Source organism: Haplochromis burtoni, unplaced genomic scaffold, assembly GCF_018398535.1.
Source record: "Haplochromis burtoni strain Fernald_Lab_line unplaced genomic scaffold, NCSU_Asbu1 Contig_76, whole genome shotgun sequence".
NCBI lineage: Eukaryota > Metazoa > Chordata > Actinopteri > Cichliformes > Cichlidae > Haplochromis > Haplochromis burtoni.
Window position 1 is genome coordinate 494003 of NW_024582437.1, and position 14072 is coordinate 508074.

General features: G+C 39.9%; 1 protein-coding gene across 1 annotated transcript in view; it reads left to right on the forward strand.

The window, feature by feature from the left end:
- Window positions 1-14072, forward strand: part of bckdhb (branched chain keto acid dehydrogenase E1 subunit beta) — a 98532-nt gene that overhangs the window by 56536 nt on the left and 27924 nt on the right. The gene's annotated exons all lie outside the window — the stretch shown is intronic.

Genomic DNA, 14072 nt, shown 5'->3' on the forward strand with positions numbered 1-14072 from the left:
TGTAAAAATGGTGCAACTTCAGTGATGTGGAACTGGTTTGGTGTTTGTCCGTCAGATACACGACAAAGCACATTTTTTTGCAGAACATGCAAGCGGCCGTCGTTATTGTCGTATTTGTCGGACTAAGATGCTCTTAAATCTGGGAGTAATCTGGGTCCTAAACTCCGTATGCTTCAGGTCAAACAACACTGCAGCATCACTGAGAGTTAAAAACTGTCTAAATTCTTTCATCTTTAATAAAACGATCAGCATTGCTGCTTTACCAGGTGTAACTATGAAGTTTAACTTCCAGGCATCCATGAAAACAAAAGTTATTACATTTAACGGAGTTAGAAGTTAGCAGGAAGCTAGCGGAAGTTAGCTCGCTAGTTTCGCTAGTTACCTAAGCATGATATTGCATGTTCTGACTGAGAGATTTCTGAAAAAAATCAAACGTACAGCTCTGCTATCACTTCCAACATAAATGAAGACAGGAAACTAAACAGCAGTGACGTTTGTAGGGTTACTGAAGTTGGGCTAGCTGGTATATAATGATGTGCTACGTGATCGCTAGCGACACAGCTATGTTAGCATAACATAAACAGTGAAGCTGGAGGACGAACACTAACACTTTTCCACTTATAAAAGTTAACGTTAAAGTTCCTGATAGTTAGAGACAAATGCAATCGCATGGCAGGATGCTGTAAACGGACCAAACTTCAGTCAGGAGAACAACTGAGATAATCCATCCACAATACGAGGTTAGTCATTAATATACTGCAACAACATGGGAATAGAGCAGCTGCCAGAGAATTCAACATTAATGAATCAATGGTACAGAAGTGGAGGAAGCAAGAAGAATGAGTTTAATAAAGTTTGATTTATCTGACTGCTTTGTTTCGCTTAATGTGCCTTATAATCCCGTGCACCTTATGGTCCGAAAAATACGTACTGCACACTGCAGTTTAATGTTGCAAAGCACCTCTTTTTAACTTCAGTGGATATTATACATGGTTATGCTCAGGATATGTCAGCCCATTTCTACTGGAAATGCCTTTTGGTTAAACTTTCAGCAAGGAATTTGCATTTGCACTGTTACATTTTTATAAAGCTTTAATGTACATAAAAACCAGCTTCTTGTTTAAGTGAAAATAAATGGAAGGTTGTCTTTTTGCGCTAGTAATGTTGTGGAGTTGTATTTTGTCTCGCATCAATTATATCGTCAGTTATATCGTTATCGCAAATTTTCAAATATATATCGTGATAAATATTTTTGGCCATATCGCCCTGCTCTAGTGCCAATGGCAGTATGATTTTTTTTTTTTTAACTTATAAACCACTATAACATACACCAGAAAAATTGTTCCACCAAGGAGAGATTCGTGAACTACACACCCAGGCATGGTTTCAAGAGAGGTACACTCTTGGCTCAATCTTCAAACTGATCAATCACACACTCTGTGTTTATACATCACTTTTTATTTGATTATTAGTTATTAATCTCTGGCACTCTTCCACAGTGTGTCTTTGTCCTGTCTTCCTCCCCTCACCTAAAGATTGTGCCATTGTATTAACACACCTGAATGTTCCAGACTACCAAAATGTTATAGAGGTGGTCACACTTGCTGATCTTCACTTAGTCAAATTAATTTGATCAGCTATTTGCATTCGTAATTCTTATAAAACACTTTAAATGCTAACTAGTGTTAGTGTTTGTCCTCTCTTCCTACCCAGCCATGTGCCACATGGCCACCCCTCCCTGAGCCTAGTTCTGCCGAGGTTTCTTCCTGTTAAAAGGGAGTTTTTCCTTCCCACTGTCACCAAAATGCTTGCTCATAGGGTATTGATTGTTGGGGTTTTCTCTCTAGTATTGTTGGGTCTTTACCTGATAATATAAAGCTATAGTTCTTGTAATTTGGTACTATATAAATAACTTTCAACTGATTTCACTGAAGCTTGATTCATATATCCACCCCTACTCCAAAAAAGTTCCAGACTCTTAAAGATATCCTCAGGGATCCCATGTGGATCCTCCAGCAAACAGAGCTAACTGATTACTTAAAATTCCTGATATTGTGGGATTTCACAAAATAATAAAGCAAACTTCCAGCTCTGGCATATAGTCAGCTCATTTGGAACTTTCTTCTGTCAGTGTCACAAGTGATTCAGTTGCTTCAGTAACATTTAATGCGTCTTTTAAAATCTAGCCCACAGCTAACTCACAGACTGAGCGGCATGATTATATTTCTTGCTGGCATCCACTTTAGTACTATATCAACTACAGTTCCCAAACTTGGAGCATTATCAGCTTAGATAGCAGTAGAAACGTAGGAGTAAGATGGGCAGAATCTATTAATATTAACTTTTTGTTTGACATTGTTTGGTTCTCCTTAAGTATATTGGAATTTCCATTTTTTGCTTGGAACCTGTGGGCATACAGGCCAAGACATCAAACCGTTCAATCAAATTTTAATAAACACTGTTCACTGAACATATAAATTAACCACTGATATGACATGATAGCATATACAACATTTTTAACCTGATTTCTAATTTGGCCCATCTCCCATTTCATGTTCTCAGGTATGCCCAGACAGCTTCCAGCACAGCTGCTGTTCTAACTACTTGCACTGGTGCCCTTTGTGGGCTGTTTCCTGGAACATTATCACGCCTCCTATTAGGGCTGCACGATTTTGCATAAAATGAGAATCACGATTTTTTGGCTTAGAATTGAGATCACGATTCTCTCACGATTTTCTTTTCCAGTATAAATATTTATTGCACTTATTAACTGCACATCAACTTCGTAACAGTTGAGACTGAACATAAAAACAATAAATAAACATAAAAACAACAAATGTCTCACGTTTTGTTGTTGCCGCAAAATGTTGTACTGCTTGAAATTCCGTCTCCACCGTTGCTCGACGCTGCGTGTATAGAGCAGGTAGTGCAACAATAGAAAAATAGTTGCGGGACGGCACTGTGTAGCGTTTGTCTAGGGTGTTGATCATTTTCCTAAATCCCTCGTTTTGCACAGTGTTGATGGGAGCCATATCTTTGGTCAGGTGATAAGTGATAGCCTCCGTAATTTCTTTGAGTTCGACGGTATAGGGAAGCGCTGTATAAGGTTCCCGTTATTGATGTTTGGGTGGTTGACCGGGACGGATTTTCTCCTGTCACTTTCTCGTCATCCCTGACGTGCTCTCCGTTGTTTTTTCCCTGCTAATTTTAGCATCACACGGCACAGCTTCTGTATCACGTGGTATAAGGCTCCGCCCTTGTCATTTGTTGAGCAGGAAGAGTGAGCGCTTGTTTTCATGCAGATTACGTCCCGGATCAAAATGCGGTACAATCGTCGTCGTCTTTTTTTTTTTTTTTTTTTTTTTTAAATCGTTGTCATTTGGAAATGAGATCGCACATAAGTATGAATCGAGATCGCGATTTTCTAACGATTAATCGTGCAGCCCTACCTCCTATACAGTAATAACAATTTTGGCACAAGAGTGTAAACAAAATAGACTAAAACTCAGCAAAAATACTGAGGAGCTGCACAGATAATACGATGCTACTCATCTAAGGGTTGTGAATCCAGCTGAGCTGTCTGCTCGTATTGGATTTCTGAAATATTGCTTGCTGCTGGTAATGCAAAAGGTCTGCACACCGTAACCACAACATGCCAGAGACAGTCGATGCCAAATTCTGAGCTAAGTACGATGCATGACTAAATGAAAAGCCCTCCCTTTCCCTTCATCCTAATTGCATCTACTCTTGTGTTCTGGGGTAATTATCTTCAGTGTGTGGGGTGTTTTCTCTCTCTGAGACACTCACTGTAGCAGCGACTAGCACTCCCATCTAGATGAGCAATTAGTGTCTTAACAAATGACACATCTCCCCTTTTATGACCACCTCCTCAAAATCAATCAAGTTGTCTCGCATCAATTATATCGTCAGTTATATCGTTATCGCAAATTTTCAAATATATATCGTGATAAATACTTTTGGCCATATCGCCCTGCTCTAGTGCCAATGGCAGTATGATTTTTTTTTTTTTAACTTATAAACCACTATAACATACACCAGAAAAATTGTTCCACCAAGGAGAGATTCGTGAACTACACACCCAGGCATGGTTTCAAGAGAGGTACACTCTTGGCTCAATCTTCAAACTGATCAATCACACACTCTGTGTTTATACATCACTTTTTATTTGATTATTAGTTATTAATCTCTGGCACTCTTCCACAGTGTGTCTTTGTCCTGTCTTCCTCCCCTCACCTAAAGATTGTGCCATTGTATTAACACACCTGAATGTTCCAGACTACCAAAATGTTATAGAGGTGGTCACACTTGCTGATCTTCACTTAGTCAAATTAATTTGATCAGCTATTTGCATTCGTAATTCTTATAAAACACTTTAAATGCTAACTAGTGTTAGTGTTTGTCCTCTCTTCCTACCCAGCCATGTGCCACATGGCCACCCCTCCCTGAGCCTAGTTCTGCCAGAGGTTTCTTCCTGTTAAAAGGGAGGTTTTCCTTCCCACTGTCACCAAATGCTTGCTCATCGGGGAGTAGTTTGATTGTTGGGGTTTTCTCTCTAGTATTGTTGGGTCTTTACCTGATAATATAAAGCTATAGTTCTTGTAATTTGGTACTATATAAATAACTTTCAACTGATTTCACTGAAGCTTGATTCATATATCCACCCCTACTCCAAAAAAGTTCCAGACTCTTAAAGATATCCTCAGGGATCCCATGTGGATCCTCCAGCAAACAGAGCTAACTGATTACTTAAAATTCCTGATATTGTGGGATTTCACAAAATAATAAAGCAAACTTCCAGCTCTGGCATATAGTCAGCTCATTTGGAACTTTCTTCTGTCAGTGTCACAAGTGATTCAGTTGCTTCAGTAACATTTAATGCGTCTTTTAAAATCTAGCCCACAGCTAACTCACAGACTGAGCGGCATGATTATATTTCTTGCTGGCATCCACTTTAGTACTATATCAACTACAGTTCCCAAACTTGGAGCATTATCAGCTTAGATAGCAGTAGAAACGTAGGAGTAAGATGGGCAGAATCTATTAATATTAACTTTTTGTTTGACATTGTTTGGTTCTCCTTAAGTATATTGGAATTTCCATTTTTTGCTTGGAACCTGTGGGCATACAGGCCAAGACATCAAACCGTTCAATCAAATTTTAATAAACACTGTTCACTGAACATATAAATTAACCACTGATATGACATGATAGCATATACAACATTTTTAACCTGATTTCTAATTTGGCCCATCTCCCATTTCATGTTCTCAGGTATGCCCAGACAGCTTCCAGCACAGCTGCTGTTCTAACTACTTGCACTGGTGCCCTTTGTGGGCTGTTTCCTGGAACATTATCATGCCTCCTATTAGGGCTGCACGATTTTGCATAAAATGAGAATCACAATTTTTTGGCTTAGAATTGAGATCACGATTCTCTCACGATTTTCTTTTCCAGTATAAATATTTATTGCACTTATTAACTGCACATCAACTTCGTAACAGTTGAGACTGAACATAAAAACAATAAATAAACATAAAAACAACAAATGTCTCACGTTTTGTTGTTGCCGCAAAATGTTGTACTGCTTGAAATTCCGTCTCCACCGTTGCTCGACGCTGCGTGTATAGAGCAGGTAGTGCAACAATAGAAAAATAGTTGCGGGACGGCACTGTGTAGCGTTTGTCTAGGGTGTTGATCATTTTCCTAAATCCCTCGTTTTGCACAGTGTTGATGGGAGCCATATCTTTGGTCAGGTGATAAGTGATAGCCTCCGTAATTTCTTTGAGTTCGACGGTATAGGGAAGCGCTGTATAAGGTTCCCGTTATTGATGTTTGGGTGGTTGACCGGGACGGATTTTCTCCTGTCACTTTCTCGTCATCCCTGACGTGCTCTCCGTTGTTTTTTCCCTGCTAATTTTAGCATCACACGGCACAGCTTCTGTATCACGTGGTATAAGGCTCCGCCCTTGTCATTTGTTGAGCAGGAAGAGTGAGCGCTTGTTTTCATGCAGATTACGTCCCGGATCAAAATGCGGTACAATCGTCGTCGTCTTTTTTTTTTTTTTTTTTTTTTTTAAATCGTTGTCATTTGGAAATGAGATCGCACATAAGTATGAATCGAGATCGCGATTTTCTAACGATTAATCGTGCAGCCCTACCTCCTATACAGTAATAACAATTTTGGCACAAGAGTGTAAACAAAATAGACTAAAACTCAGCAAAAATACTGAGGAGCTGCACAGATAATACGATGCTACTCATCTAAGGGTTGTGAATCCAGCTGAGCTGTCTGCTCGTATTGGATTTCTGAAATATTGCTTGCTGCTGGTAATGCAAAAGGTCTGCACACCGTAACCACAACATGCCAGAGACAGTCGATGCCAAATTCTGAGCTAAGTACGATGCATGACTAAATGAAAAGCCCTCCCTTTCCCTTCATCCTAATTGCATCTACTCTTGTGTTCTGGGGTAATTATCTTCAGTGTGTGGGGTGTTTTCTCTCTCTGAGACACTCACTGTAGCAGCGACTAGCACTCCCATCTAGATGAGCAATTAGTGTCTTAACAAATGACACATCTCCCCTTTTATGACCACCTCCTCAAAAGTCATCAGCCTAATTGTATGCATGACACACTATGCATTACCTGGAGCAGTTTCCTTGTTAATGCTCGTGAGTTGGAGCTGTCAAATGAAAAAATCGATCCCATGCTCATTTACTGTCAGTCAGATGTTGCCTTCTCCCCCTCCCCTGTTTGCTAGGGCTTAAATGGCCAGTGAGTCATCCACCTCATTCCCATGTTTTCACATTGTGTACAGATGATGTAAACTGTTGGTGTATTCACTGATTGCATCGATCTGCAGTTTTTGCCTGGCCTCGGGAGATTTGGATGCTCTTGTCGGAAAATAAATCTTTACGGTTGCTGATTGTTGTACTTCAACAGGATGCAACTTGACCGACTGGCATCTGTTGCACTCTTAAAACCATGAATTATATCAAAGATATCCCTTCATCAGAGAGAACGTAATGGGCTCGTTGAAGATCTTCTAAAAGGCAGTCTCACTAAAAAAAAAAGTGTGATGGCTTTACAACAAGCCATTCCGCTTAAAAATAAATGAGCACAGCGCCATTGACACGTTAAAGACTGCAGCCAGTTACAAGCCCGTGGCGTGACAGCCTAATAAACGATCAGCATTTCCTAGCGCAGCATGTCAAACTTTGCCTTGTGCCGGAGTGATCCAGATGTACTTGCCTGGCTACATGACAGCACCTTTCTCAGCTCTGCTTGACAGTTTTGACCAAAAACATGCTTGTATGTTGTCTAAAAGGGCTGTGAGTCATGATTCGAGCTGAACTCATGTGTTCAGCAGATTTGTAAAGGAAAAGGTGACACACTTTCAGATTTAGCTTGGTCAGGTAGAAGAATCAAACCTGCAATTATATCAGACTAGTCACTAGTTGTAGGGATGTTGTGCCACGTTAAGCATGGTCCTTTTTTTTGCCAGAACATTGAGTTTGTTTTCCTTCCACTCGCTCACCACTGAGGTTTCCTCAGTTCTAATGTGTTTTTACTAGAAATATTTGTTCTTCGCACACAGTGTTAATCCGTCTTTGTTTGACGCAGCTTGAAAAGTCACAAAGCGATTGGTTTGTTGTAACTTTTGTTGCTCACTTGAATGCAGAGTAAATGCTGTCATGTGTGTTCCCTTTGAGTTGTAAAATAAAATGGCCATTTAACTGTGATTGTGCAGTCCCACTCAGCTTTGATAATAATAAGAATAATAAATAAAGCTTCTAAAAATACAGCTTTTAGGGAGATTGTGAGTCAGAGGTCCCCGTCAACAACAATAACATCCTGGAGAGTTTCTGAATATTGGAGACAGATTAGTGGTATTGTGGAAAATCGAGGTCCTAACATATACCACACTTCTTTGTTTACTTGTGTGGTCTCGCAACTGTGAAATCAAGTGAAGAAAAAGATACGCTGGTTGTCAGTAAAGCTTGTATAGTCTGGACTTAGTTGCCTGGGAGCCCTGTTTAAACTAAAGTCTGTTATTTTGAAGACAGCGTGGATTCAACTACTATCTACTTCAGACTTTTGGGCTCTTACAGAAAGATCCTCAGATGGAGTCGATCTTCTGTTTTGTGTTATGAGCAGAAGAGTGTTTGGTAGGACTTGGCAAGTTTCCTTTATCAGGCTTCGGATCTCACCGCCATGATTTAATGATGTGTCATTTTGGCCCTTTTCGAAGTGTTTTACTGATGTCTGGATCAGACGCAGTAGGGCAGAAAGATGAGGCTCAGGACAATGCTTTTGTGGACCTCAGGGATGCACAGAGAGAAATGGTGAATCATCCTACAAAAGCGTTGCAGACATGACTAAAGTAGCTTCAGGTTCCAAAAAAGTACTTGCTTTGGCTGATCATTTGAAAATAATAAAATGCTGCATAATTGTGACCACGCTGGACGACAATAGCTCTTGGCAGCTTCAAGCAATTAGACTGGAGTGTACTTAACATAACCTATGTAGGGTATCAAATATGGTAGTTTTCTAACTTATGCTTGGTGTTCTCCAGTTTCTGCTTCACTCTCTAACCACAAATGACATTGCACTGAATCATGTGGCACTGTCACGGTGGGGGTTTAACAGTTATTCACTGGCCCCTTTGATTCCCTGCTTATTGTTCCACTGCTAGTGGTTTCGATTATTCTTGTGTAATTAAACCTAACAGAATCAAACATCCAGCTTAGGATGTCCTGTTGAGTTGTGGTCCTCTGCTATGATACAATTCAAAAGCTGGCGTCTCCACTCTGGCCCACTTATTATTAGCCGAGGATGAAGGCCTTGCCATCTCCTGCCATAAATGCCTTCTAAATCAGAATCAGGTTCCTGGTTGCCGGTCAGACGCATCTGAATGAGAAGCAGCCCAAGGCCCTGGGCGCTGTTCTCCACAGTGGTAGGCCCCCCGCCTCCGACTTGTCGTTCTCCATCAGGGGATACACTAAACTGCCTTTAAAGTTCAATGTGTAAACAAGAAAGCTCCTTCAGGAGATTTGATTGGATACATGTAGTGCACTGGCTAAGAAGGTCTCCTTCCGCTCATTATCATCACTTGCTTAACAGCAGGAAGCCCACACCAGGCCAGTAATGTAAGTTAATGGCTTACCTATATGAAATAAAACCAGAAGTCTAAAGCAACAGCAGCCGCAACAATTCTCAGATAAAGAAGCTGACTGATGACAGATGAAATCTTTTTTTTTTCTTTTTAAAAAATTTTTTATTTATAGTTGGCATTTTTCATGATCCAATCTATTTATTTTCTCTAGCGGCCTCACTGTATAGTTGTTCTTATTGTTAGAAGAACTGCAATTCCCACACATATTGTTCTCACACCCACTAACTTTAGTAAGAGGCCTCCGTTTTTTTTCTTTACAGTGGATCCTTTCTGAGCTCAATGGTTTTTCCACAGGTCTAATATCAACAGTACAACAACAAAACAATGTCACATTCACAGCTCTGACACTAAAGCCTTTCTGTTGTATTTCTTAGTTTTATTTCATTTCTTCTTTGCTGCACATCCGATAAGTAGCAACTTGCCTTATCATTAACTCAGCATAACACGATGAACTATCTGTGCTTTACTTTGCAAACTTATTCAAAACATTAAATTGACTTTGCATAGCATCAGCTTACAATTACTATGCGAGTAAAGATCAGAACGGAGATGTTGCATACATGCTGTATCTGTCCTTCCATCTCATTATCATTGGGAGAGCTTTAAAAACACGTTTAGAAGTCATGAACTTAACACTAACTGAAATCTAGCCGGTTTGGCTTGGGACTTTCTTAACTGATATAGCATGTGATACTGGCTCTTTTCTACCCCTGTCTGACTGCAACCTCCAATCTGCGGGTGTTTCTGACAATCTAAATATCATCATTTTGATTCTAAGCCCCCGCTGTGTAGTATTTTTAAATCCTGCACCACTGCAGGACTCGAGCTTTTTTTGCAACTGCCCTGTTGACATATTTTTATTCTGACATTTAAGTATATTACATATAATGATGCACCTCTCATAAGATAAACACAGATTTAAATGAAATCTGAGATGCATGGCCGTCCCCCATCCAGCTGGGATGGCAGGCAGTCAAACTGCTGTACTTTTCTCCCACTTCCAGTAGATGTATTTAAAGGAGATTACAGCTCTGATCCAGACAGAAAGACCAAACTCCCTGGTACCGTCTGACTAGTTTTCTGTAGTCGGACAGGGAATAGATCTCAATGTTGTAATCTCAGTGGACAAGGGTCATCACATTGTTGCTTCCACTAATACCCTGAGATGAAGAGAAAGCATCATGTGGTGTGGTATTTTTCCCCTCTTCAGTCTTCAACAGAAATTCATCATTTCATAAATACCTTGGACAAAAGCTCATTCACTACATATCCTGCTGTCAAATGAATACTGTAAAAAAGCAGGGCTTTGCAGTCAAGGCTGCACAGGAGCAAAAAGACTGATCCAGATCCAACAAAATACAATCTTATTATGAGTGCCAGAGCTTTGCTCCAGGCTGTCTATTCAAGCACACTCCTGTTCAACGCTGAGATTTGACATTACAAAGTTTACAGGTTTTTCAGTAAATGAGTATGAGAGCCACAGTTATCTGCTAATAAAAGCCATTAATGGTGTTTAAATTCTATGTGCAAGGCTAAAGAACTAGTCTTTTAATTCATCTGCATCTCCAAAGAAACAGCCCAGATTCCAAGAAGCTGGTATATTTTGTAAAATGTAGATTGAAACTAGAACAAAAAATGAACAAATCACTGAAACTATTCATTTATTTATTTATTTTAAAAAGTAGCAGCACAAAAAGAACATATCAGATGCCATCCTTGCAAAATTTTACACACCTTGAAAGCATTTTGGAACTGAGGAGACCAGCTGCTGAACTTTGAAAAGCCAATGTCTGCCCTTTTTTGTCGGATATACAATTTCAGCTGCTCAGCAATTCAAGATCTCTTTTGTTAACCAAATTTTTTAAATTGGTGATAAGTCAGTGCCCGTTGACAGTCTTGGATTGCATACAGAATGTGGATTGGCACTGTCCTGCTTAAATAAGACATTGTCTGTTTAACAGCACATGTTGCTCTAAAAGTTGTAGTCCGTCTTCAAGCATCAGTGATCCCTTCACAGATACGGACATTGCATTTCAACGTCATGTCAACAAAATCTAGTTTTTAAATGGTTTACAAATCATCTCATTCTGTGTTAGCAGAGGTAAAACATGTCTGCCGTCTGCAGCAGTTGTACAGTAGCACCACTGTTCAGTGAAAGCTTCAGACTTTACAAAACGGTTCAGAACAAGTGTTTTTTCTTCTTTTTTTCCCTCCTACTTCTCACGTTCTCTTTTCAATCTCCTTCATAGACCCTAAGGCCATGGACATTTGTCAGCACATGAAAGTAGCGCGCTCAAGCAAACTTGTAAAGAAATGGAAAAATATCTGCCACAGCCTGTTGGAGCAAATCAGTCACAGGTTATTCTGGAGTTCACAAGAAAAGGAGGAAACAGAACAGTGAAGTGGAAAGGAAGGTTTGTTGAACTAGTTGTCTCCATTCACTGTACATTCATTAAAGCTAATCACAGTAAATTAGCTGGGTGGAGCAGATTGCCAGTTGTAGAGCACTGTGTCCAGATGTTGGACAAATAATGGTGCCAGCAGCAGGGAAAGAAAATACTTTATGGTAAATCAGGTGGAGCTCCCTGTGGGGTTTAGGTTTTAATTTTTACTGGAACCAAAATGAGAGGCCACAATGACCACTAAACAGGTCTTCATTTGCCGATCCGGTCTTCTGATTTTAGGTCTCAGAATAAATGGTCCTTTCTAAACCTATTTCCATGCAAATAGTGATGTTAGAACAAATTTCCAGTAGTTGCATAACTTGTTTGAAGTACAAAAATAAGCTCATATACACTTTTGCAGTCTGTTGGTTTAAAATTTGAAGCCCCAGTTTAAATGGTGAATAAATAAGATGATAGTCCCCATTCTTTACATTGACCAAGACTGCATGACCCTGCAGTTAAATGAGACTTCTCTGTTGTGATGTACCGCTTCTCTAAATGGAAATAGTTGTAATCACTTGTATTTTTATTTTTTATTCCTATTTATTCTATTTATCCCCTTCGTATATTTTATTTATATTGTCTCTGTATTATATATATGTGTGTGTGTGTGTGTGTGTGTAACGATGAGAGTTGAATATGATGGGGAAATTAGTTTGTTGGTGTAAATATCATATGATTGGATATTTCTTAGTATTTCATGGTTTATGTGAATCCAGACCATTTGAATAATGTGAAATGGCAATCATCCATCACCACCACAGTCACACTGCTTTTCTGTATGTTCATTAAGAAGTGATGAGAGTACACTCCTCTTTTTTAACTCTTTAAAGTTTGCTGAAACATGACAATTTGTTTTATTAATAAATATTAATTTGCCTATATTTTACTTTGTATCATATCTGCCACATCCAGTTTAAAAAAATATGGCTTAAAAAAGCATTGTGCAATTTAATGGTAATGTGGAAGTGTCAAACTCACAAAAACATATACAAATACACTATATTTTCAAAAGGGTTCACTCGTCTGCCTTCACATTCATATGAACTTGACATCCCATTCCATTTTGATGTCAGCCCTGTGCAGTTTTAATAGCTTACACTCTTTTGAGAAGGCCTTCCACAAGGTTTAGGAGTACCAGTCCAGACTTGTTCATTGGATTGCCTAATGGAGAAGCTTGATACATGTCTCACTGCGGTGTTGCTATCAGTGTGTGAAGAGTGGGAGAATGTTGCATTGACAATCCAACACAATGGGCAGCACATTGAACACATTTTATAAGTGGTCAGAAACTTGTAAATAACTCATGAAAGAATAAAGTTACGTTGAAACCAAGCACACCATTGTTTTTCTTGTGACATTACCAATAAGTTTGATGTGTCACATGGCCCTCTTCCTATTGAAAAAACAAAAGTTGTATCCAAGATGGCCGACTTCTAAATGGCCACCATGGTCACCACCCATCTTGAGGAGTTTGCCCCCTCACATATACTAATGTGCCACAAACAGGACTTTAATATCACCAACCATTCCCATGTTATTACGGTGTATCCATATAAATGGCCCACCCTGTAGTAATTAAGGGGACTTTTGACACCCCTGGTATCAAAGTCCTATTTGACGGTCGCAGACGTGGATTGGAAACCTCCACTGTACTAACAGGGTGTTCGTGGCTCAAGAGTTGGGAGTTCGCCTTGTAATCAGAAGGTTGCCGGTTCGAGCCACAGCTTGGACAGTCTCGGTTGTTGTGTCCTTGGGCAAGACACTTCACCCGTTGCCTACTGGTGGTGGTGTCGTCAGAGGGCCCGTACGGCGCCAGTGTCCAGCAGCCTCGCCTCTGTCAGTGCGCCCCAGGGTGGCTGTGGCTACAATGTAGCTTGCCATCACCAGTGTGTGAATGTGTGTGTGAATGGGTGGATGACTGGATGTGTAAAGCGCTTTGGGGTCCTTAGGGACTAGTAAAGCTCTATACAAATACAGGCCATTTACCATTTAACATCAGCTCCACACACATCAGCAATCTACTGCTGCTGGAGTTGTCTTTCTTTTGTCTTAGTTTCTCTTGTTGCACTTTTACAGGCTGCAAAATCACTGTAGCATAAAAGATCTCCTCATCAAGTCTGACATTCCTCATTCCATAAGAAATGAAGAACATAGTGTGAAACATTCAAGTCCTGCCTTGCCGACTATCAGAGTGCTCCAATGGCAGCCAGTTGATGGGTTCATAATGCAGAATTACATGCATGGCTAGGTTACTGATGGTGTTGGTGACATAAGACAAACAGCAAAGACAACGGCATTCATTCGGTATCAGACTGTAACTTCAGATAATGTTTTGTTGTTGTTTTGTTTTTTTCTTTGAGTTGTTCGCAGCTCAGTTTAATCTGAAAGGTTAATCGGAAAGAGTGCACTTCAGGTCTGTTTCTACAAATC